General features: G+C 52.2%; 1 long non-coding RNA gene across 4 annotated transcripts in view; it reads left to right on the forward strand.

The window, feature by feature from the left end:
• LOC100621315 overlaps nt 2,088-17,106 on the forward strand; it is an 85,441-nt gene continuing 70,422 nt past the window's right edge. For 2 of the 4 annotated variants that reach the window (XR_002343626.1, XR_001303471.2), the window contains exons 1-2: nt 2,088-2,255; nt 14,059-14,113. This is a non-coding gene — a long non-coding RNA (uncharacterized LOC100621315). Of the gene's footprint in view, nt 2,256-12,490; nt 13,036-14,058; nt 14,114-17,106 lie in introns of those variants that run through there. The other 2 variants (XR_002343627.1, XR_002343628.1) reach the window with 2 other exon arrangements.

Consider the following 17,106-nt stretch of genomic DNA (forward strand, 5'->3'; position numbering starts at 1 on the left):
TGGGATATAGGGAGGTAAAGCAGAGAAAGGGTAATTTCCCAGGCGGGGTGTGAGTGTGTCATCTGCAGTATCTCCTTTGTAAAGAACCACTCTTTCGTTCTTCTCCCAGAAGTCACCACTCTCACTGTATCATCAGCTCCATTAAAATCTTGTTGGTGGAAAAATCTTACATCAGAATATGAAATTTTTGAGGTAGTATCTTGTTGGGGTAAACAGCATGGGCTTTGGAGACTGACCTGGGTTTGAGAGCATCACTTACTAGAAGTGTGACCTTGGATAAATTACTTCATCTTGCCAAAGCTCACTTTTCTTTTGGTAAAATAAAGACGCTTCCCCATAAGTTGGTTGATAGGAGGAAATGAGATAAGGCATATAATTTAATTCACAGTGCCTGGCATGAAGTAAATGCTTAATAAATACTGGCTAAAATGCGGAAGTTCCTGGTGTGGCTCAGCGATAACAAGCCCAACTAGCATCCATGAGGACGCAGGTTCAATCCCCGGCCTCACTCAGTGGGTTAAGGGTCTGGCATTGCTGCGACTGTGGTGTAGGCCAGCAGCTGTAGGTTCACTTTGACCCCTAGCCTGGGAACCTCCATATGCCCCGGGTGTGGCCCTAAAAAGACCAAAACAACAACAACAGATTAATGCCGTTAATCAATAACTTTGGAAAGTACAAGGTGAAGGTTCTGGGTCTGGCTCTTTGCTATGCTGGTACCCAGATGAGGCGAGGGTCCCCAGCTCCTTTGCTTTCGGGGAGAACAACGTGGCCCTGCCATGCCGAAATCATAGGGACCGTTGACCTAGGAAGAAGGCAGCGTAAACCGTGTATCTGACCCCACCTCCCAGGGTATCGCCCCAGAGCCCGACTTCTGGCTGCTCAGCTTTCCTCATAGCAGTCAGGAGGCTGGGCTCTACAGCTATGTTTTTCAGGCAAAAGGACTGTTAACTGGATACATACCAGAATCCCTCTTAAAAATGACGGATGGGTGGTTGTAGCTGACAACGTGATGATGGTTTGTTAGGGGAAGCCCGAAAGTTCTGGATGTACATTCATACAGTTTGGGAGGAGGTCCGTAAGGAAAACAACGCTGTCTCCGTGCCTCGGTCCAGGCCAGACAGCCTCTGAGACTGGAGGAGCATTTCTCATGCCTTTCTCAGTACTTTGTGCCATGTCATTTACGAATGAGAGAAGCCTTCTGGCAGAGATTCCAATTCAGAATGCAGAGTTCTCTCCGTGGGCAAACTTTTATCACCCTAGCATACTCTCTACAGTATACCACACCTAAATAGCAGGGAGAGGAGGACAGCACCCTGAGACTTGAAGAAAAGAGGCAAGTATAGGACGCAGACATTCTGCTAGCAGCTCAGAGGCAGAGTAAGACCTGATTTTCCAGGTTGGGAGTGAGGACAGAAAGAGTGTATGAGCCTCACGCCCGATCTGTATTTCACAATAAGGACACGTCTCCTCTCGGGGCTGCACATCTCCCTGCAGCTCACAGGGATGCAGCTCCGGGCGCCGCGAGCGGCCGAGAGAGTTGGCTTAGAAATGTTAGCCTTGCCGGAGGGTGGGAGAGGGGAGAGCTGTCGAAAGGATGCTCCCCACCCCCAGGCTGGCGCTTCTCTCCCGCTCTTTTTGAAAAAGTGCGTTTATGACTGATCACTCAACACCTTGTTGGTTCTGATTGCAGAAAACACACCTTATAAATATATGATAACCATCCTGTAATAGAGAGTGTGACAATTTACTTCACAGTGCGTTTCAGGCTGCTAATTGATCGTTTCAGTCCAGGGACGATTTGGAATAAATTATAGCCATCAAAAGGATATCACAGCTCACTTTGGTGGAAGGATTTCCACGTCGCGCCGCGTTGTTCTCCGCGGAGCCGACTGCCCCCGCGGGGCGGAGGGGAGGGGAGGGAGCCGGCGGGGGAAAGGAGGCCGGAGCGAGGGGCGAGGCGGGGGCCGGCCTGTGGGCGGGGCCCGAGGGCGGGGCGGGGCCCGAGGGCGGGGCCGGCCAGCCTGTGGGCGGGGCCGCCGGCGGCGGCGCGCGCTCCCGAGCGCGGCGGTTGCAGGTCCAGGGCCGGACGGTAGAGGCCTCCCTTCCGAGGCGGCGGCGGCGGCGGCGCGGGCGCTCCCCGGCGCGAGCCCACGCGTCCTTCCCCGCGAGGTCCCTGCGCGGCGCGGCCCAGCCCGGCGTGAGTACCCCCCACGCGCTCCCCTCCGCCCCCAGGCGGCAGCGCCTGTTCCCTGGAGGTGAGGGTCTCGGTCGGGCCGGGGCCCTGCAGGGGGCGGGGGTGCTCGCGTCGCGGGGTCGCCCCTCCCGCTCGAGGCTTCCGCTCGGCGGGGCTGCCCCGCAGGAGGACGCGGGGACGCGGAGCCCGCGCTCTGCGCTCCCGGAGCCGGGGTGGCGAGGCGCTGCGGCCCCGTCGGGGGCTTTGTGTGCAGCTGGGGCTGCGGCAGCTCCGGTTCCCACGCCGCAGTCCGGGAGGCGCGCGCGGGGAGGCCGAGGGTCGCCGGCCGCGAGGTGGCGGGGGCGGCGGGACGCGCGCGGTGGAAGCGGCGGGGTCGGGGGCGGCGGCCTGTGCGCCCGCCTGTGCGCCCTGCGGGGACGCGGGCGGGAGCGCTCCTCCCAGGCCCCGCCGAGCCCACCTGCGGTTCCCGCGCCGTTGGGTCGCGTCCCCTGCCCGCCCGCCCGCCCGCCTCCGTGACCGCGGCGCCCTCCGGCCCTCGCTCCCAGCTCGTCCCCCGCAAAGTGCGTGCCGTCGAGCGGGGGTCACCGAGGAGAGACACCAACCCCTGCATGGGACTCGACTTTGGCAAAACAGCGTTTTCCTCCTCCTGTCGCGGGCACTTGCTTGTCTGTCCCCTCCCCCGCCCACCGGACGTCCAGGCCACTCTCACCCTCCCTAAGTGAACTCGTAGGAAGGATGCAGACCCTCCGTTCACACGCAGGAGCGCCCCCCCCCAACACCATGTGCGCCAACACCATGTGCTCCAAGTCAGGCTTGGCGGTGTCCTTAGTTCTTTAGGCTTCTGTCACGCTAATAAATTATGTCAGTGGAGGGCACGGATGTTTCCACGCAGGCGATGTTGACAGCAATCATCATACCAAGCTCTTAGCAAGTGCGATGTCAGTCTGGAGGACAGGCAATATATCCACCCGTTCTCGACACACCGTCTTCCAAGGAAACGTCTGAGACCAGCAGTAAGAGGCGTTTTAATTCACACACCAAAAATATTTTGTGTTTGGTTGACATCTTTCAACATGCTGAAAGAGGGATAGGAGCATTTATCATTTTGTAGGTATTTATCTATGTACTCAAGAAAGTCCCCATAGGAAGGAGGAGGGTTTTGTTTTAGTCCCGTTGCGAAAAGGATGATGTGTTACATATTCTACCCCCCAAAAGAGTCCCTATAGGCCAGTGATAGAGCTCCCTTTATGAGACCAAACATCTTCTAAAACTGGAAGAGTTGGATTAGTGAGCAGGCTGGTTACGTTTATGGCTCTTTTATGAAGATAATCACTTGCCAGCTTGAATGAGAGACCTGATGCTTATGGCACACATGCCGGATGGCTGAAAGGATCAGTTCCCTGAGGTAGGGAAATCCGGTCAATTTTCTGTAGAACTGCAGTCTTTTTTTTTTTTTTTTTTTTTTGTCGTTGTTGTTGTTGCTATTTCTTGGGCCGCTCCCGAGGCATATGGAGGTTCCCAGGCTAGGGGTTGAATCGGAGCTGTAGCCGCTGGCCTACGCCAGAGCCACAGCAACGCGGGATCTGAGCCGCGTCTGCAACCTACACCACAGCTCACGGCAACGCCGGATCGTTAACCCACTGAGCAAGGGCAGGGACCGAACCCACAACCTCATGGTTCCTAGTCGGATTCGTTAACCACTGCGCCATGACGGGAACTCCAGAACTGCAGTCTTAATGGTCACTCCTTACCCACCAGTGTTGAAAAGGCTGCTTATACCAGGAGTCCCATGAAGCAAGTGCTGAGGTTCAACAGTATGGCCAGGGCCCTAACGAATGACTTATGAAATCTAAGGTGAGCCTAATCTAAGCAGATACTTTAGGCTTGATATTATGTGATGGTTGGAAGCTGTATTTGCAGGGACCACTCCCGCGGAAGTTAGTTGTAAGATGGACTCTGCAGGTGTTCACCCAGGAGAGGGTTCTTGGCCCCTGCTCATTCATTCACTAACTTTATTCCTTATCTGTTATAGATCCTTCACTTGGCCATTCAACGCCGTGCCTGTAGGCATTTAATACATAATTGTGGAAATGGAACTAAGATGTGGGAAGTATGTGTATCTTCTTCTGGCTCAAGGAATAGTATGAACACGTTAAAAACTGTGGCCTTTCATTTGTACAAATGGAAGACTGAATTGACTGCTCTCCAGCAGCAGCGAGCTAAGGGAGGAACAATTAGAAATCAAAGGTTTCTCCAACCCGGTCCTCTTTGCAGTACCATGTTTTTTTTCTCCTTGAGACTTTCAAAACAACATTTAAAGGACTTGCCTGGGTTTATGATGTTCTTTTAATAATTTCAGCAGATCAAATTTTTCTTAGAAGGTCCTACTTGTTAGGTGGTGTGCTGGACTGGCTGGTTTTATGGGAGCAAAGCCCTGTATTCTTAGGTCACATCAAAACTGCATACCCTTTTTTCCCCAGTCTGAAGAAAGAACTGCTTACATTTAAGTCAGGCAGACACATCCCAAGTAGTCACAAGTATACCTGTTTAAAATGCATTTTCATCAGCTTGATAAAAGTAGCAAAATATAGCCAATATGTTTGTTGCAGTTGTTTGTAGTTTTACATTTTTCTTGGATAAAACTTGAAATCAGTCTAATCAGTGCCCAGATCCTCGACCATCCAGACATTTTTGTGTGACGTCTCCAAGATGCATCTAAAGAATGGTAACGTTTTGGGAGTTCCCGTCGAGCCGCAGTGGAACTGAATCCAACTAAGAACCACGAGGTTGCGGGTTCGGTCCCTGCCCTTGCTCAGTGGGTTAAGGATCCAGCGTTGCCATGAGCTGTGGTGTAGGTCGAAGACGTGGCTCGGATCCTGCACTGCTGTGGCTGTGGCGTAGGCCGGCAGCTATAGCTCCGATTGGACCCCTAGCCTGGGAACCTCCATATGCCATGGATTTGGCCCTAAAAAGCAGGAAAAAAAAGAGAGCGAGAACGTGACATTTTGTGAAGTGCAGGAGTGGAAGACGGTGAGAATGACTTTATCCTTAGCCCTAATATTGTGCTGTGGGAACTGAAACCAGGTAGCCAAGAAATGAGTGTGAACTAACGCAGTCCACCGTGTCAGAGGTCATGTGCCCATCTGAGTGCGTCCTCACCGCTAGTCACCTAGGACGTCGCTCACTTACTGCAGTGATGCTCCCACTGCTGCCGCCGCTCAAACCTATTTGGAGCTCTTCATTTGGGCACTCTTCAAAACCCACAGCACATCTCGCTAAAAAGCCCTGGGGGTGGGAAGGCATCTTCCTCCAAAAACATTTTGTGCCTGGAAGAGTAAGGTAGGTGATCAAGTCAGATAATATAATTTTGGGTCAAAACAATGGGAAAGACGATTAGCCTCCGAGAGTAGCTTTAAAATTAGTTCTAAAGTCATTTTACAATCATCGCTCAAACGAAGGCAGCACCATTGAAATAAGGTGCGTGTGGAGCGTATAGAGTCTCTTTGATTATCAGTAAATTGCTATTTAACAGTCTCATGCGTCTCTAGTCTACTGGTATATGCAGTATAGAGACGTCTTATTTCAGAAAGCTGTACTGTCAACAATTTGGTTGATCTGGATTTTATGAGAGTTCACTTTGGCTGCTGTGGTTACAAAAGCTGTTAAGGTCTAGAAAATGGGACTGGGTGGGAAAAATCCGAGATGTCATGGCCTAAAATCAGGATTGCCCTGTAAAGTTCTATAGATTCGCTGCTCCACATTCCTTGAAATATAAAGGAACCATACTCAAGAAATTACATCTGATCTGTATTCTATTTAGTGAACAAAGCCGTCACCGTTATCAAAAACTTCAGTGATCCTTCACCTGAAAGGTGAAGTCTAAGCTGTGGACTGACACATTGGTCATTTGTAGGGACCCCACCGTAAATACGCAGTGGGACTGCTGTGTACTGCTGTAAGCTAACTCTACGCTGTATATATACTGTGCAAAATACATACGCTGTATGCTGTGCCAAAAAAATCATGATGCGTGTCGTGAAGCTCCGTATGCAGTGAACTCAAACTCTTGTGATAGTCGAGACCAGAAGGGGGAAAGACACTCAAGGAAAAGAGAGAGAGGGAGATGGAAGGAGGAAGCCCGTCTGAATCATGTGGCCTTTGAATCAGAATTAAAGTCATTTGAGGGACGCATTTAGAAGTAGTTTCCAAAAAACCATCAAATAATTCAGCTTCAACTCCAGCTGAGACGGTACAGAGAACCAGGAGAAGCAGAAAGAATGTAATGAGCTGAGTAGGAGTATTTCTAAAAACTCGGGTCTCATACCTTTGGTGTTACGTAGAGGGCCGTGGGACCATTGGTGATGAGCAGCGATCCAGGCTGCAATGGTCAGGAGAGATCGAGGCCAGAGGACAGAGATGAAAGAGCCTTCCTGCTGTGGCCGAAGGTTGCAAACGCCGCCGCACTTGTCGAGGGAGGGTCAGCGGGCAAACAAACGGCGCAGTTGTCCCCGGTCACCAAACGTGCTCCTGTCCTTCCCCCCAGAGTTGGACTGGATGTGGAGATGAACCACGTTTGAGCTGTCGACACTTACAAGGTCTGGAAATTCGAGTTTTGTCTGCTTTGATGAGTTTGGTTATCGCTCAGAAAGGAGAGGGGGACCTGCCGGGCCCTGGACACCGGTTACAGACCCCACTGAAAGGTCACTGAACAAAGTGGGCAGATTCCAGGTCTTTTCTGGGGCAAAGACTGTTTATTAGCAGACGGAACAGCTCCTAATTTTTTTTTTAATATAATGATTTTTATTTTTTTCCTTATAGTTGGTTTACAGTGTTCTGTCAATTTTCTACTGTACAGCATGGTGACCCAGTTACACATACATGTATGGATTCTTTTTCTCACATTATCATGCTCCATTGTAGTGACCAGACATAGTTCCCAGGGCTACCCAGCAGGATCTCATTGCTTATCCATTCCGAAGGCAATAGTCTGCATCTGTTAACTCTGTGTTCCCAATCAGGGTGGCCCAGTGGTCTAAGGCACCAGACTCTGCCCATTTTGTAATTGGGTTTTTTTATTTTTTTGCTGTTGAATTGTATGAAGTTTTTTTTTTTTTTCATATTTTGGAGATTAAGCCCTTGTAGGTTGCATCATTTGAAACTCTTTTCTCATACTCTGTAGATTGTCTTTTTGTTGTTTTATGGTTGTTGTTGTTTTCTTTAAGCTTTTTATTAATTTATTTTTTTCCCCACTGTACAGCAAGGGAAGCTCCTAAATTTTATGTTCCAAGTGCAGGAGGGCAGCAGGTCCCCAGCAGACCCGCAATAGGTGATGACAGTGGCGGAAAAACAAGTTAATAGCGATGCTGTCCCTCCTTTTGAAATGGACAGCCTAACCCTCGCGCCTGCTCATCTTCTGTGCATTTAAGAACCAGCGGGATAGTTCTTAGTTTGGGTCTAAATGTTAAATTTTCAGGCGCTCCCGTCGTGTCCCAGTGGTTAACGAACCCAACTAATGTCCATGAGGATGTGATTTTGATCCCTGGCCTCACTCGGAGGGTTAAGGATCCAGCGTTGCCGTGAGCTGTGGTGTAGGTCACAGATGCGGCTTGGATCCCGCGTTGCTGTGGCTGTGGTGTAGGCCAGTGGCTACAGCTCCGATTCGACCCCCGGCCTGGGAACCTCCATATGCCATGGGAGCGGCCCTAAAATGCCAAAAAGAAAACTTTTTTTTGATACAGTGTTATAGCTTTAGGGTTGGGGGCCCATGTAGTTATAATTGAAGACGTCAGGTTGGCGTAGGTTGAGGCCTGTCTCTTTCAGAAAGAGAAGCTCGTGGTTTTAGACTGACGGAATTCACGTGTAGATCCAGAATATAGAAAAGGCAGGAAATTTGCACTGAGACTTGGGAAATAATCACGGGGCAGAAAGGGTCCTCGGGGGACCAGGAGCGGGGACCAGATTTATCACCTACCAGTTGTGTTATTTGAAGCGAATTTTAGTCTATTCCTTGTGCACAGACGGTCTGTACTAGTAATAGCCACCCAGTCTACTTCGAGGGGTAGTTTTCAGCCTTGTCTGAGATGAAGCAAGTGGCAGGACTTGCTTTATAAGTGACCTGAGTGGGCGGGCTTTTGCGCGCAGCCGCAGCCTGAGTTCTGTCGGCGAGCCTGAGCGTTGCAGCCCTTCGCTGTCTGGACGCTGAAGCCAAAGTGCGCCCATGAAGGTGGAGACCCGACGTGGGGAACGGAGCACGGGCGGGTTTTCACACGGATCCGGAGACGCGTGGGCCGCGCAGGCATTGTTCCCGCACTCTCAGGCTTGTAGGACGGTCCCCGTGGCCGTTTCCTACAGACCGCTTAGAGGGAAAGAAACCTGTCACGTCCAGATCTGCAGCATCGGCACAAAAAGCACAGTCTCCACGTGGGACGAGGAGCCAGACTAGCAGGCCTTGGTTCTTATGCCTCCAGAAGTTCTTATCTTAGAGAGGTTTTCCATGCCCGTTGCCACCTGCATGTCGTAGAAGAAAAGAAGAAGCTGGACGGAGTTCCGCATGTGGCTTAAAGGGTCGGCTGTGTGCGTGTCTTTGCCGTTGTCATCTCCCCACGGCAGCAACCCATCGCTGCTGCCGAGACCGCCCGCGCCCCGACCCTCGCAGCCGTGTCTTTCGTTCCCTCTCACTTCCCTCCGTGTCTTCAAAAGGCACAGAGGCTGCCCGGCCCTCTGCCCGAGAGACCAGCACAGACATCGGCCCCCGCCGGCAGGGCCGTGGCTCCCCAAGAGGAGAGGAGAACGGAGGGTCTTGGGGCTGTTAGACTCTCGTCCGCCCCCCAAAAGAGGAAAGCGGTGCCCTTGCCCGAAGCCATGCTTGGAGGGTGTTTGCCGGAGGTTGGCTGCGCATCCTTCAGAAGGTCACCCCGCGGAGGCGCAGCGTGTTGGAGCCGTGCAGCGTGTCCGCTCCAGAGCAGGCCGTGTGATGCGTGCCCCTTGGAATATCGGATCTTCTGGTTATTGCTGAGTGGCTTGGCACGTTGCATCACCTCTCCTGAGCCCCAGTTTCTTTATCTGCAAAATGGCAGTAATAATGGGGTCTCCTTCTTAGAGTTGTTGTGGGTGAGGCTTGTGCTCCGCTAGGGGAAGCTAGGTTCTTAGCCTCTGGAGCGTGGGCGAGGAGTCAAGAAACAGAAGGCAGATTCCCCTCTTCAAGGAGCAGCTTAGCGTGAGGTTGGAAGGGACCGAATGAAGGGAAACTCAAGGAACAGCCCAGGCAGAGTCTGCCAGGACGGGGGCGCTGCGACAGAGCTCAGAAGACAGGTGGGAATTTCGTTCCGAGGTCTGCAGGCTGGGTGGGGTTCAGATCTGTCTGGTCGAGGTGGGAAGGCCTCCCGATGGCCAGGAGGGGTGCTGAGAACACCGTGTATGCAGCAGGCTGGAACATGCCAAGTGCAGAGTAAGCCAGTTTTTAAGCCAGATAGATGAGTGTGAGAATCCCGTCTCTGCCTGGAGGCCTTGGTTGGACAAGGGCCGCAATGTCTTTCGTCTCAGCTTCTACAGCCCCGCGCGATGGATACCATCGTATCATTAAATTGCAGGAAGGAAATGAGCGATGGGTATCATCGTATCTCATTAAACGCAGGGCTGAAATGAGATACTGTCTGTGATGCCTGACATGGTGGCTGGCATCTCACCAGTGTTTGGTTACATGGCTGTTCCCGCGGTTGCTGCGGGGCCAGTGGGGGAGCCTTCTTCCTGAAGAGCTGTCTCACCTTGTGTAGACTGCTGGCGGAAATCGAGCCCAGACCAGCCGGGGAGAGCCGCTGGGTGGCGTGGAGCGGAGGCTTCAGGGCCAGTGTGAGGAGCCCAGTGGGCTGATCAAGGCTGTCCGCGCTCTTAAGGTTTTGGAGTGAAGGGGGCGTTTAGGATAAATCAGTCTCGAGACGCCCCGAAGGCTGTCCGGGGGAAGGAGAACTCACTTGTGCCTGGGTAAAGTGGGAAGGGTCTCGGTGAGGACAGTGGCAGGGGCACCAGACCAGGTCGAGGTGATCTCTCTAAAGTGTCTTTCCTCAGAAGAGCTTTGAGCTCAGCGGTGTGGAGTAAGGGAGTGGTCTGGTCTGGTCTGTAGACTCCTGCCTAACAGTTAACGGCAGGTGTCTGGAGGAGAATTGGTACAGACCCACAACTCCAGAAAGCAGACCACCCCCAAGACGCACGGAGTATAAAAGCCGGGAAGGAACCTAATGCTAAATAAACCGTAGACCGCACTTCAGCTTAACTCCCTGCCCTCGCCTGCGAGCCTGTCCCTGGCTTTCAGGCCGTATAGGTCGTGTATGGCCGTTTGGAGTTGGAGCTTAGGGTTGTAGTACCAAGTGGCATGGGGTCACATGGGGAGGTTGCTGCCAGCAAAGTGGTAATTTGATGACTTTATTTGGTGACAGTGTGATTTGGATGAGAAAATACTCCCTTCCCTGGGGGATTGGAAGTGATTTAATTAAAAGCACAGACCTAGGAGATGGGTTTGGCTCCCGGGGCTATCGGTGGTGGTGTTTCTCATTCTCCCCTCACCACCCTTTTTTCTGTCACCAGCAGCTTGGTGATGGGAGAAGGCGCGGTAGGTAATTGTATTTCTAAGGAAAGTCACACTGATTATAGGGACGCCAGTTTTTAAAACGTGAGGAAATTGAAACTGCCTGTTGTTCAGCGGTGGGCCTTAAACATCTCAAATAGGAAGGACCGCTGACAGCCCCTCGTTTCCGGACTCTGGCTGCTGTCGCTCTCATTTGGCTGCAGGGGCAACATGGTGCCCAGAGCCCTGGGGCGTCTGAGGGGTCACGGTCGATGTGGCTCGGCATCGATTCCCTTGGAAGGAGGATGCTCAGGTAAGGGGACTCTGTGGGATGGTTGACAAACACAGGAAGGGGGCACGTGACTCAGGGAAAGGCTGGCCCCGCAAGGTCAGAGGCAAAGCCAGGCCTGTTGCTTCTGAGCAGGGCCGAGGCGTGTGTTTCATTTTTCGTCTCCAGAGTTTATTGAGGTCATCTGCGGGGGGCGGGGGGGGCATGACGTTGTAAGGCTGACCAAGGTGCCCGCACACGCGGGTTAGATCTGGCTGCTGACACTCCTTGACCCTCCAGAAGACTGCAGAGGAAACCTGTCACGGGAGAAGGAAGAGGGGGAGAAAAAGACATCTCCTCGCTTGTAACAAAAGATGTTTTGAGTACATGGTATTTGGGGATTTCTAGTATCCATCCGACCTTCACAGACCATCCAGCGTGGCTCCTGCTGAAACCCTGGCCAGAGAGTTCAGACCAGGGGCAGGTGGCAGTGGGCAGAAGGTCTTCGGGGTGCTTGCTCCTGGCGTTAACTTAGCTGATAGAGCCTCTCAGGGACCAAGTCTTCCCTCCCCGGTGGGTGGGGGCCCCTGAGTCTTGGGGGGCGACTCGGGGCAGGTTTTCGCCGGGCCCCTCCGCCAGCCCCTCTGCCTTCTGCTGCAGTGGGACGGCTCTCCTTCTTCCTCCTTTTTCAAGTAAATGAATTAATTACCAGGCGTTTAACTTTTGCCAGACGCTCTCATCACGCCCCGAGTTGTTGCTGGGCGGCAGGGAAGTAATAACATTCGCAGTGAGGGGCAAATCCTGTTAATGAACAAATTAAAGTTCAAACAGTGAGTCAAGTTCACAACCTCTTCGTGGCTCTTCTCTTTAATAAGAGTTATACATGTTACTTTCCTCGCTCTGCTCTCCCTTTTATTACTTTTTAAGCTTTTCATCAACACTGCTGGGGCATATTTGAGGCTCCCAACCTTTCAGCCCTGACGGGACGCGAGCAGTTATAATCCCGTCTTAATTTGGCAACTTTTGTAAAACACATAAAGGGCCCAGGGTCCCCTTTGGTCGCCAGAGCCCTGGGCGACCCTGTGGCTTCCCCCCCTGCCAGGGCTGCTGGGGCTGCTGTTCTGGATCTGGGGCTCCTTCCTCTCCTTGACTCAGCCTGGCTTCGAGGCTCAGCCTGCCTGGTAGGGCTGGCGAGGGTCCGAGCCCTCGCCTCCCCTGCTCCCTCTCTGGTCAGCCTCACAGCCCAGCGTATCCTAGGCCCTGGGGGAAGGGGAGGCATCGAGGAGGAGGAGGAGCCTCTGGCCTAGAAGCCGGAAGCTCTTCGGGGAGAGGAGTTCAGGGTAGGAAGGGTGCCTGCCCCCCTGCCAACCCCCCTGCCCCCCCCCCCCCGCCACAGCTGCCGTGCTGTGGGGACCTCGCCTGCAAGGGCACGGGGAGGCCCGGACTCCCCCTTGGCCCGGTTGGCGTGGGGCCGGGGTCTGGTGGAAGGAGCCCCGGAGGGGTTAGATGCCCGCCTGCTTCTTCCTGCGGTCTTTTCCTGCCTCTGGTGTGGATCGCGTGGGGGTCTTTTCCACCCCCTCGCCTGGCTTCTCACCACCAACCCCTGATATAATCTCCATGACAACTGCAATCTAGGAGCATACACATAATAGAGATGAAATAGACAAAAGATTAGCATGCCATGAAAAGTACAATAAGTTTCTTATTTAGCATTTAGATAACTGTCTTTCCTTCGGAGCAAGCTTCAAAGTTGAAGCCAGTTTAGACCAAGAGGATTAATTCTCTCTCCCGCATGCTTCATTGAATCTCTCATTACCAAACTTTGTCTGTATTGATGTAAGATTTGATTGAAGATTAGAGCATTTAGCAAATCTTGCTTTTCTGCATGTCTCAGGTCCTTTCAAGCAGGGATCGCCGTGCCCAGTGGTCAATACCCTTACTTTTATCCAGTGTCTGCTTCATTTAAACTTAATCAACTCCATCAATGAACTGGAACAGGGAAACGTCCCTGCGGTAAGAATGTTGTGCTTTTGTAGGATAATTCTTTGCTCTTTCCCGAGCCGTTGGCGTTAAACCTAAAATTGCACTATGATGAACTTTTTTTTTTTTTTAATCAATATGATAATGACAATGGGGCCTGGATGCGCTGGTAGGCCAGGCCTTGGAGCAGAGCGGGACCTGTTTACCGTCCATTACCACGGCAACTTCTGCTCCCGCGGCATCCGCCTCCTTTTGTGTGGCGTTAATACCTTTTCTTGCCTGACGTTGAATATTGCTCAGGCTGGGAAGTGATGCGTCTTTGTGGGGAAGGCTCGTATGTCACAGCGCGCAAGTGAAGCAGACCGATTGGTCGTGTGAATTATCTGACTTGCTGCAGTGAATTATTTGCCCTGTTTCCCTACCTAGTCAACAAGTTCCTGAGCTATAGTGGAGGTCAATCAAAACTGACAGGCCGCGCGCGAGGGCTTTCCTGTGTAAATCTGGCGCGCTCATCCTGGCCAGGCCGGCCCTGGCATCTGTATATCATTTTTATACTGCTACCAGTAGAGCAATTTCAAAAGTATTTGCAAGGAAAATGCGTGTCCCCATCTGTTCCCGGAAGCATAAATGTGCCACCTTCGGGGGGTTTTCACCGGTGATCGTATCTTTAATGATCAACAGACGAGTGATATATACTCTTCCATAAAATGGGCTTTTCTTCACCTGATTGGGATTGGCTAGAATAAATAGCTTTTCCATATGTTAGGGAGATAAAATATAAGATTAGCAGAGGTCGTTTGTCGGCTGGTAAACAAAAGAAACAATTCATTCCAGATAATCTTTGAAAAGAAGCAGTGACAAAATGAAGTTGCAATAACAGCATCTCAGGCCCCACATCACAACACAGACCTTGTTCCTCCTTGGGAAAGGAGCCGTTTAAGAGCAGATGCTCTGAGTCTTCTAGAGGACTCTCGTGGCTTCGTCTCGGGGCGGGGCGGGGCGGGGATCAGGGTGCGAGGCAGAGGCTAGACTAATGCTTGTTTATTTCTGCATTAGGTCTGTTCCTCCTTTCCGTCACCTGCTGCTCACCTGCCTCACTGAAGCACCCCAGGTAAGTTGGCGGGTGATGGTTCAGAAAGCAGGAACGCACCACCCTGCTGAATTGCTCGCAGGCCTCCGGGGCATGGGGACTGCTTGTCTACTTTAAAATAAAAGTCGCCTTCCTCCTTGGGAGAGCCTCCTCTCCTGTAAAAAACGGTGACCTCGGAGGGCTGGCATTCCAAAGCCGTGCCAGAGGCGCCCCAGGGTTGCCGTCCCGCCAGAAACCTCGCAGGGAGTGTTCTTGGTGGTCGGATCCCATCTGTAAGGGTTCCAGTCCAAAGATGCAACCAGGCCTCCACCGCGTCTCACCACGCACGTACATTCACACGCGTGTTCTCTGCACTCAGCACCCGAGAGCGCCCCTCCCTCGTTCTCCAGGTCCGGACACTCCTAGTTCTTGGTAACATTTGGAAGCTTCTCCTCCAGGATCTCTGTCCAGAGGTTGCACCTGCCTGCCAGGAACCTCCACTTCTGCTTTGTGTCCAGGGTTCATAGAGGCCCTCCCGTTCTGCAGAGGACTGACCTGCGTCTCAGGACACCTGAATCTAAACAATGCCTTCAGCCTTTGAGCTCTCTAGAAAATAGGCATAGAGCTGTTTAGACCTGTTTTCGACAAGTCCAGAATTGAGAATGAGAAGTCGGGGTGGAGGGTGGTCGGTCTGCACGTTGAGAACAGGACCAGTTAGCAGATGAACTTTAAGCTGGCCCTTGATGCCTTACGGTTATATATGGTCATTGACTTTTTCTTCTCCTTGGGATAATGGGAGGAAAAACTCTGTCTTTTCTGTATATCTTACTGCCCACCTCATATTCCCGAGAATTTTTTGCTCTTTCCAGATGCCTCCGTCTCTCACGGGAGCAGGAGTGTGTGGGTGTTAGCGTCTAAGTGAGAAACCTGGAACTCAGGCTGATCTCTCTTAGCATCTTAAACCCAAACTTGTGTTAATTTCCTGGCCCGCATGAGGTTGGGAACAACAGACAGGACAGTGTCAAAAAACAGCTGACCCTGAACCTGGGGCCAGAGGAAGCTGGAAAGGCCACTGTCAAAAGATTTTCTTTTAAAATTTCCCCTTAAATTTAGAAACCGTCTTACAGGCCGGGTTGCAGGTGGACGGACAGGCATAGACAGTGTAAGACTGAGAAACGATCACACCTCGCCTGATCTGAAGCCAGGTTCACTGCAGGAGTGCACTTCAGACTCAAAGAAAGGAGGTCACACCTGCGGTTTCCACATTGCATTATGATACACTGCCGGCCTTGTCTTCCGTGAGTGTGCTCGCCGCAAGGACATTTTGGCATGTGTTGTGTACGTATAAGGCATGATTTGCCCTCAACTGAGAAAGCTGTATTTCCCGATTCTATACATTTTAGTTTGAAACCCATTTTGCATTCAGTTCCTGTGTTGTTTTCATAAAATGAAAGGAAGTTAAAAAAAAAAAATCTGCAGTTGGGACATTTCCCACTCCAGGCTCCTGTGCCCAGGGGTCCTGCCTAACCCACGAAACTGCCAGGAACACGGCTGTCCGCCCGGGAGCAGGTGACATCGACAGAGCTCGGCTTTGGGGCTCATGTTGGCTGAGGCCCTGAACCATCGGACTTCAGGCGTCCGGGGTTTTCCTGAAGCTGGGTGGGAGGGCCCTTGGCGGCCCATAGCCCTCGACTGCTTCAAAGCCCCGACCTCCTACAGGTGCACATCCATGGCAGAGATGGAACTCTTGGCAACTACAGGGCAAGGATTAAAACATTTTAAAACAAACACACCATGTTTGGGGGAAAGTTACCTCCGTGGACAATGCTGGCTCTTGCCCTGCACAGCGTCACTCAGTTTGGGCTTATTTCACTGATAATGTACTTAATTCCACATAAACTACTAGGTGTCTGTATGTAACAATCTTTTTTTTTTTTTGTTAACCAGTTTTATGAAAACAAGAGCCTTTCCCACCTCAGAAGAAAGTATTGACCCTAAAAGTCTATTTCAGATATTTGAAAACACACGGGCATATTCTGCCTCAGATTGCACGATGCAGTAGTGTGTCGTGGTGATTGTCTTGTAGCTGCCTCTTAATGTGACAGGTGTGCTTCGTGCAGTATGCTATGGGGAAAGAAATGAAGCTTTTTAGGATGAGCTTAAGGAAATGACTATTTTTTTAAGGAAAATAAACTCTATAAGACAGAATGAACTTTGAACATTGGTATTAACAGTCCTTAAATTACCAATAAAATGCCACCTAGATTTTAAAGATGCTGAGGTGTTTAAAGTGATCAGGAAATGAAAATTGGCGGGGACCTCAAGTTTTTCTGTTCCGTCTCTAAGCAGCAATAGTAGCAATTCTTTCAGTCACTCCTGACTTTTACTGGGGATTTTCCTTTTTGCCAGAAGGAAATAGCAGGAAAGCAACTGTATGGTTAATAGCCTCCATCTAAGGAACAGAATTTCCAGGCAGAGTTTGTGGTCACTGTTAACAGATATGTTTTAATTTGGGGTCGAACGACTGGGTTCAGCTCTGAAGACCCAGAACTTTCCCTCTGGGGGAGGGTGAGGAGGAAGCCAGCAGAAGTTTTCGTGTGTGTATCTGTGTGTGTGGCTGCAGGGGACAGAGTTCCACGAGTCGGTTCAGGGCAGCCTTGGAGCCCGCCACAGCGGGGCGGCTTGTGGGTGGGCGCCCTGGGGGGCTCGCTCTCTGCCACCCCTGCAGGTCGGCTTTGCGCGACGACTCCAGGTCCCTTCTTCCCCGGGTGCCGGGGCCGCGGTCCGGAGAAGCCGGCTGGTCGTCGGGGAGCGGGCGCTGGGCCATGCCGACCCCCCAGGGCGCTCGGGGTCCCCCACCCGCCGCGCCGTCCAGGGCACCCCTCCGCGGGAGCCTTCCCGGGCACGTGACCGCCGCGGGCGACGCCAGACCTGCCGCCCGGAGGCGCCGCCGCGCCGCCCCGCGGGGACCGCGCCCTCGGAGGGCCCTGCCGGGCGGGGCTGGGCCGCCGCCTGCCGGCCTCGCCGTCGTCCCT

Source organism: Sus scrofa, chromosome 4 (assembly GCF_000003025.6).
Source record: "Sus scrofa isolate TJ Tabasco breed Duroc chromosome 4, Sscrofa11.1, whole genome shotgun sequence".
NCBI lineage: Eukaryota > Metazoa > Chordata > Mammalia > Artiodactyla > Suidae > Sus > Sus scrofa.